The following is an 8314-nucleotide window of genomic DNA, read 5'->3' as shown; positions in this document are numbered from 1 at the left end:
CTTTACCTTGTGCCTGCAGTGGTATAGCATAAGTGAAATACCCACCCACTTGGTAGCCGGGAATGTATTTAACAGTTGGCAGATGGGATTATTGGCTATTATTATAGTACTGCAATGGAAAAAATACCACACTAGTGTTGTCCTCTTGAGCCATTTAGCAGGTGCTGTACTCCATCCTGCTGCCATTTTCCTTTGTGGAACAGTTTGGACATAACAGTCTTCGTGGTTTCTCTTACTATACCAGGACAAGTGCTGGCTTCTCTGTCTCCCAACTGCAGATTGCAGCTTTTGTGACATCCTTTTGTGACAATTTTCCACAATCAGGGTCATTAGAAATAACCATGGGTGAGTTTGAAATCCTTTGAGAATAAACCCCAAGAAACTCTAAAAAATTTTCAATTAAAAATGTGTAACTACTTACACAAAAAATGCCTGCATTTTTCAGTATTTCCATCTTAACCCAAGTTCTAAATTCTGTTAACATGCAAAAATTGAGGTTTAGACTTACCTCTACTGAAAACCCTATTCAGAGGGCCACACACAAAATAAAAGTGTAGGGACAAGGCCTGGCCCCACTAAATTTATTAGCAAATTGTCAGTGATCTCAACAAAGGCAGGATTTCAGTTTACCAACTTGCCAATTTCCTTGCATTTGACTCTCTTTCATTTGCTCATTCTCTGAAATACTAAACCTCTATATTTGGAGACCTACTGACCAGTAGGGCTGTGTGAAGCTTTGGTCCAATTCAATTCGGTGCAGATTCAGCCTGATTCGGTGACCGAATCTCTGAATCTGAACTGAATCTCTCCGAATCAAATCGGAACCCTCCGAATCGATTTGGAGAGATTCAGAAAGATTCAGAGATTCCTACATAGACTCAGCTTTAAATATTTTTTCTACATACTTCTAGGTAGCAGGTGGCTCATGAATGCTGCGATGCTGGGGCATATTAAGTGTCCCACAGAAGAATGGGGGCACTCCCCAGCACACTCAGCAGCAGACGCAGAAGTGGACCAGAAGCACTTCCAGTCCACTTCCGGGTCCACCAGGGAGTGTGCAGGAGAGCCCCCCATGCCCCGCCCTGGCTCAGCAACTTGTGCCCTCCTGGGTCCAGTGGGGGCACCTGGAGCAGCTGATTGCCAACCCAGGGGGCCACAGGGGGGTCCCCTGCATGCTCTCTGGTGGACCCAGAAGTGGACTGGAAGTACTTCCATTCCACTCCCAGACTTGCCACCAAGCACCTGGAGGACCCCCGCCCCCCCATGGGATGCTCCATCCACCCCAGCATTACAGCATTCACAAGCCATACTGGTACCTCAAGGTATGTAGAAAAAATATTTAAAGATGTGTCTATGTCCGAATTGTTGATTCTCCAAATCAGCATCGAATCTTCAGATTTGGCCAAATCAAATCAGGAACAGTGATCTGAATCAACAAAATGAATCACTGTCCCTGATTTGGGCCTAATCCAAATCTGAACTGAATAGGGCCCACTTCACACACCCCTACTGACCAGTTCCTTAATTGGAAAAGGAGATAAGTAGGGAGAAATAATGGTGGCTAGTGGATGTGGAGAGCAAAAAGGAAGATTATTTAGATACACTCTGGGAAAAGTGGAGAAAAAATACAGAATCGTGCAAGAAAAATCATGATCAATAACCCTCCCATTCAAAATGTTGAGGCTAAGTACCAACAGTCAAAAAGCCTGGGGCTGAATCATTTCAATATTTTCAGGTTTCTATAAACTACCTAGACTGAACCAGTATGAAAGTGAACTGATGTTCAAACCAGAAAGGTAGCCAGACCCCTGCAGTGCCCCATACCAGGAGCTGGGAGGTGCTAGAGCATGCCTCCCCGTCTTCTGGTCACTGCAGAGCCAGGAGACTGGGGATTCCCCCAACCAGTTGAGGAGGGGATGTGGAGGGAAGCCGTCCACCCCCACTGGACCCCCAGCCAGAGTCTCCCCAGTGCCAGGGAAGGGGGGAAGCCCTCAATGGGGCATTTCTCCCTTTCTCTCCCCCCGCCCCCCAATGCACAGATCTGGTCCCCCTAGCCACACTTAGGAATCCAGGCCCACTTAGGAAGGTGTGTGGGGGGAACCCTCTGAAACCTGCACTGGACCCCCAGACAAGGTCTCATTGGCATGGAGGTAAGGGGAGAAGGGGAGGCCCCCAGTGGGGCATTTCTCCTTCTCTTCCACCTCATCCCCTGTACCCAGAGCTGAGCCAATCACCCAGCCATGCCCCCTCCTTGGCCAGCTGGCCAGCTGACGTGGGAATGGGGTGGGGAGGAATGCCCCTGTCCAACCACCCAGCTCCAGACCCCCAGCCAGCTGTGCTAGGCATGGGGGGTGGGGGAGGAGAAGCCTGCAATGGAGGCTTTCTTTCACCCCCACTCGTTCCTCAGCCAGCAGGCTGGCTGAGCAGATGTATGTGTGGGGTGGGGGAGGATGGCCTCCACTGCAGGCTTCTCACCCCAGGAAATCCACCTGGCTCCTGGTTGCCTGGAATGGAAAAGCCTCATTTTACAGCTGGGGATGGGGCTGTCCTGCTCTGCTAGAATTGAAAGCACAGCCCAGCACTGCTCAGCATCCTGGGATGCTGGAAGACTGTAAGTTAAGTTGAATCAGGAGAGGATCTGGGATAGAAGTTCCATAAACTGGTTTTACCTAAACAAGTTAAGTCTGATACTACATCCATCCAGGTTTGTTTTAAATCTGTTTCAGCCATTTTGAAAACAGTTTAAGTGCGCTGAACGTCTGTTCTGCTACAGGTTTAAACCAGTTCCTGATCACTTAAGTCAGTTTATATGTAACTTCTGTCCCTAGCCTAGTAGTTGAAAAACTATTGTTTAAAAGCTGCCTGAACTGCATCAAAATAAGGGTTCAGTGTGTGTTAAAGGCCAGTTAGCAGGAAGTTTTGTCTGAATTTTGAGCAGGTGTGGCATAATGGTACTGCCATTCCTATAGTGGCACTTGATTACATTGTTTGATTAACTGTGAAGTTAGGAGGTGGTTAATTGCATTAGTCTGAGGTCAGGCAGAGGGTAGGCTCCAGAGAGTGAGCAGGTGAAAGGGAGTCCCTCCTTATTGTAGGCAACAATCTACTTTCATGGGCTGCTTTTGTATGATGACATGAAAGCTCATACCTCTCTGAACTAATTAGTCTATAAGGTGCTACCCTGTGCTACCTGCTGCCATTATGAAATTATTTTCTCTTATTCTTCCACAGCTCAAATAGCTAAACCAAGAAAAAAATCACTTGGGGCTGTAATCAAGCATGGAAAATTTCAGCTCCAACACAAGAATGAGGTATTGTTTATAATGGACACCAGAATGTAATCTTTAAGCTGTGGCTCCCAAAAGACCTATAATAAGTCAATGTAACAAAGCAATAGTCCATCCCCAGTCATGGGGAAAATAGTGAAATAAATGCCATGATTTCGGTCTTCAGCAAGTGGGGTTTGATATAACTCATGGAAGGTAACAGGAGTCTTACCAACAACTTCAACAGGAGTCAGACTGGGTTACTCAGAAGTGGACAGGGTATTTGTTTGGGGGAAAAAAACAACTTGTCACTTATGTACTACCACTAGCAGCAAGAGTGCTCAAGAGGCCACCAAACATTTTGCATCTAAACAGGGTTAAACAGCAATGTAGTTAAATTCCTTTTGTCCTACATATTTTACCATTCCCACTGCAGTGATGGGAGATTTCTAAAAGTCTATTGTAGACATGGTGCTACTGTCAACTTGTACATCTAAAATGCTTTAATCACATACAGTAATTATTTTGCCAAAAACTAAACTTCCTTCCTAGCATTGTTGCACACGATTTGCAAGAATTCTCAAGTATTATTTTGTGATCAATGTGTAAAATTTCAGTTTCTCCATGAAAAAAGACGTCAGCCATGGTATAGGCTGGTATGCAGCCAGTGTGATTGGTACAAGAGACAAACACTAAGGAAATAAACAGCAAGAGGTATTTCAAAAGAGGCTGCAATAGCTATTTTGAAATAGCCCCTTCGGGAATTTTCATTCTAGAGTAAGAGTTGAACTCTATTTTCAAAGGCACCCTTAGTCTGGAATTAGTATATATAAAGGGAGCTCTTCTTAGCCAAGATAACTACCTGTGTAGACCAGCCCTTGTTGTGTTTGAACAGGTAGGGTGTGCCAGCATTACAGTAAAGTGAAGTGCCTCCTGTCAAGGGGGTAATAGCCAACACGGTAGTCCAAATCAATATTTAATAGGCAGGGGCCACTGTCTTGAGTAAAACCACATAGTAAAAAAACCTTACAAAACAGAAAGTGAAACAGTCCCCAGGAAATGCTATAGTAGAAGTGATCCATACAACCTTGTTTTTTTTGCCTGTCTTTAATTTAATGATCACACATTACCAGTCCATGGAATCTCTCTCTCTCATTCAGTGCTTCAAAATGAATTACATAATACAACTATGGATCTCTGCTTTTTCCTTATTCTGTTTACCACACCAGTAGCAAAAAGTATAAACCTGTTTCAGTTTGGGTTCACTGCAGATTTATGCAAAGGTCAGTCAGGGCAGAGTTTTATTCTCAGTGCTTGGGACAAAGGACATGGAAGCTACTGTCAGATGTGGGGGTGGAAAAAATAGCCAACTTTACTGGAAGACGAAGTGCGTCATTTCAGCCGGTTCACCCAGTGTCTGTATAGATGGTGCACTTCAGTGGGGCTCTTTGGCACTTCTTTCTAATAGCTGACTGATTCAGCTATTAGATAAAAGTGCCAAAGAGCCCCACTGAAGCGCACCATCTGTACAGACATTAAGCGAGCCAGGTCAAATTAACGCGATGCCTATTCTGGACACACACTGCACTTGATGGACTGGTACACCAAGCTGAAAGTAAAGCACTGTTTTGGGGTTTTTTCACATTCGTAAGCAGCTGGAGCAACTAAGACAGGAATGGAATCTCCTAGCCAAGAGTAAGGGGAAAAAACATTTTCTATAGCAAAATCAGAAATGACTAATGGAGAAAAATATTTAATTAACACAGAGAGAATAGTCTTCTGACTTTTGGTCAGTGTGTTGTACACATTTTTGTACCTATATGAAAAATCACTGTTGCAGCCTGCCTTATGGACTATAGACTGTTCAGCCTGAGCACCAAAGTGGATCTTCACTCCTTGTACGGAGGATGAATACAAGGCCTGTACCCTGCTTAAACTCAAATGGGAGTGGTAATGATGCAAGAGTGGGAGGATTTCACACAAAACCCAAAGTCAAAGTCTGCTAAAAAGGCCAAGAGATTCTTGGTCCTACTGAAAACCAATGCAATTTTTGGAGCAGGAGCTAAACCCTGTCAATGGGCTAAGATTATTTGTGCCCCCTGTGAGCGTCTGGATTTGAGGGAACTGATCCATTGTCCCCTTCCATTTTCATTTATACATGCACAAAGTATATATAAAGATGCTGCACACCTGACATGGTGGCACTTTACATATCCTTTGCACAGAAATAAATGAATGCGCTGAAATGCAAGCCAAGAGAGAATCCCAAAACCAGGTGTGTTGCAGTCATGGTAGTTGCTTATAACACCACAAGCTTTTTCCAAAACAGTTCCATCTATCTAGAGTCAAATGTCTTTGGAACTCTAAAACCGTTTTTCTCTGTGCTAGCTGACCAGGTTTGAGCTAAGACTGTGTTTTATGCAATATGAAATATGATTTTCAAACATGCTTCAGAGTCCCAGTATATTATGGCTACAATTCAAGACTTTTTTTCACCAAGAATTTACAACCAGGGCTACCAATGGCTCTACAGGCCTGGAGTGGTGACTGAACCATAATGTAAACAAGATTCCAAAGGCCCATTTGTCTTTTAAGTGCACCATTGTTTAAACTTGCTCAAAGCAGAACTACACAACAGTGCCTGAAACTATGACATCTTGTTTACACTAGTGCTTCTACTGGCAGTGCTGAGCTGGTTATCAACCAGTTTATCAACCCTGGAATTTTTCTTTAAAACTAAAGTGGTCCTTTTAAGGATTGAGACTTCTCCTATCTGTGTAGACTGATCTAATCAGAGGCACGAATAAGCAGGAAAGTCAAGTTGCAATTCAGAACAAAGAAAGCTACTTTTCAGGTTTCTCCTCTCATTCAGGTAGGGGTTGATTGGTTACAATGAATATAAGTGAATATTAACAGCAGTCTTCTAGCCATTCCTAATGGTTGTACAATCTACATTCCATTCATTTCATCCATATTTTAACTTTTCCATGGCCTTCCTGTTCTTCTCACTTGTGGAACTGTAGAAAAAATATTGCTGAAAAAGAGGCTTTAAGTCACATGAGTTTTCTAATACCCCTCCCCCCGGTTGGAAATCCAGCTGAAGTGACCTTGCTCATAGTATGATGGTACCTTTGGGATCCTATAAACATGCAGGGAACCTGCTCCAATGCACTGTAATTCCAGCATGTCAGAGCAAACTCAATTAATGGAGTCTGCTGGAGCCTGGAAATTAACAAGACTCCAGCAGCCTCCAGCATCATGTGTATCAGTGTCCCACACTGAAAAATGGTGGTGGGGTGCTTTAAACTAAAGCTGGTTCAATGAGCTTTAGTTCAAAGCGCCCCACCACCATTTTTCAGTGCAAAAACACTGATACACATGATGCTGTGGGCGCTTTTCATTAGCGTGGCTTTCAGAGCTGCACTACTTAAAGTGCTCCCCCACCCCCCCATGCTTCCCAAAGCACATGTATAAAGACGCTTAGGTATAACTAGGAAGTAGAGAGGTATATGTCATTGGGATAGTGGAAGGAAGACATTTGATTCACCTTTAAACTATAGAAAAGAATTAAGAGTTGCAAGGGTCCAGCTAAGTTTCTGAAGTGATACATGTGAAATGATCCATAGAGGCTGGCATACTAGCACCTTATGAGCTAATATAGTACCCCTATTTGTAGAGCTTCAGCCAGTGAGAGCACTATTATTTATTTCTCTTTTGGTAGCATAAAAGTCCAGCTCAAGGTCTTGTTGGAGTAGGAGGTGTTCACTGGTATAGGCAATCTTTGCTCTGAAGACCCTGCAGTCTCAGTTTAGCAGAAAATTGCTTTCCACTGTAGTCCCCTTGTTATGAGGTAATTGGTCTGGTTCACGTTTGTAAGTCTACCTGGGACACCTAGAAGCCTGTGGTCCATCAGTATTGCTTGTGCTTAAAACTGACTTTGAATTAATGTTAATGGACTCCAGGAAATGGTATCTAAGCCAGGTAACATGGTAAATTCTTATATCTTGTTCATTGATCAATTGGTTTAAAATGGCTTTTGTTCTTACCCTCTAAGTTTTCTTCTTATAAATTATTAATCTAGAATTCCATTATCCGGACATGCTCTTTCTACTTGATATGCATCCAAAAATCTCACTCAAAAGTAATAATATGTTCTGTAGTACGTTTACCTGATCTTTTTCAACAAAATTAATTGCAAATTTAATTTAAATTTGATTGTAATTTCATCAGATGCTGTTCACAGGGTTTAAACCAAACCTAAAATATACAAGAGGCAGGGACTTGCTAGGGTGATATATTTTATGGGACCAGCTGTGTAGAAGAGTTAGACAAGCTTTTGAATGCAAGACATTCTTTGTCAAACCTGACCAGACTTGACAAAGACCGGGTCTGACCAGACCTGACAAAAAATGTCTTGCATTTAAAAGCTTGTCTAACTCTACCACACATGGTGCAATAAAAGATGTCACCTGAAGGCCCCCTCTACACGTACACGTAAAAGCATGATGGGATTTAATGCATGATTTACACAGTCGCACTTCCTGCCATGTCATGTGTGCATAGCAGAAGATGCAATTGTGAGATTGCACATTAGATTCCATCACACCTTACTGCTGGTGCAGAGGGAGCCCAATCCTAAGCTCTTTTTGCACCAACAAGAAGCAAGCACCCACAGCTGGGAGCCCCATACACCCTAGTCGAGGGGCTCCCAGTAGGGTTACCATATATCTGAGTTTTCCTGGACATGTCCTCTTTTTAAATCCTCTGATCTCTGTCTGGGCAGGGTTTTTTTTAAATATGATCAAATGTCCAGGATTTTGCTCTGCTCAGCTTCAACGTATTTCCTGGCACTTCCTGGCTTGCCCTAGCAAGGAGCTGCTTAGGATTGGAAATAGGGCAATTGGAGGCAGGGTGCACACATGTGGTTGGTATATAGCCAGATTGTGGGGGGCACGGGGAGTGGGAAGTAGCCCTATAACTAGATACAGGTAAGCCTGTGGGGGTTGGAGGTCCAGGGCTTAGGGGCTGGGGGCGGGGGGACAGGAAGG

General features: G+C 43.7%; 1 protein-coding gene and 1 long non-coding RNA gene across 5 annotated transcripts in view; one reads left to right on the top strand and one right to left on the bottom strand.

The window, feature by feature from the left end:
• LOC109287945 overlaps nt 1-8314 on the bottom strand; it is a 39503-nt gene that overhangs the window by 14435 nt on the left and 16754 nt on the right. The window lies entirely within an intron of this gene.
• Nucleotides 1-8314, top strand: part of SPTSSB (serine palmitoyltransferase small subunit B) — a 20570-nt gene that overhangs the window by 3451 nt on the left and 8805 nt on the right. The gene's annotated exons all lie outside the window — the stretch shown is intronic.

Source organism: Gavialis gangeticus, unplaced genomic scaffold, assembly GCF_001723915.1.
Source record: "Gavialis gangeticus isolate Ggan-Ray unplaced genomic scaffold, GavGan_comp1, whole genome shotgun sequence".
Classification (NCBI taxonomy): Eukaryota; Metazoa; Chordata; order Crocodylia; family Gavialidae; genus Gavialis; species Gavialis gangeticus.
Note: the sequence above shows the minus strand (reverse complement) of the source record. Positions and strands in the feature narration are given on the sequence as shown.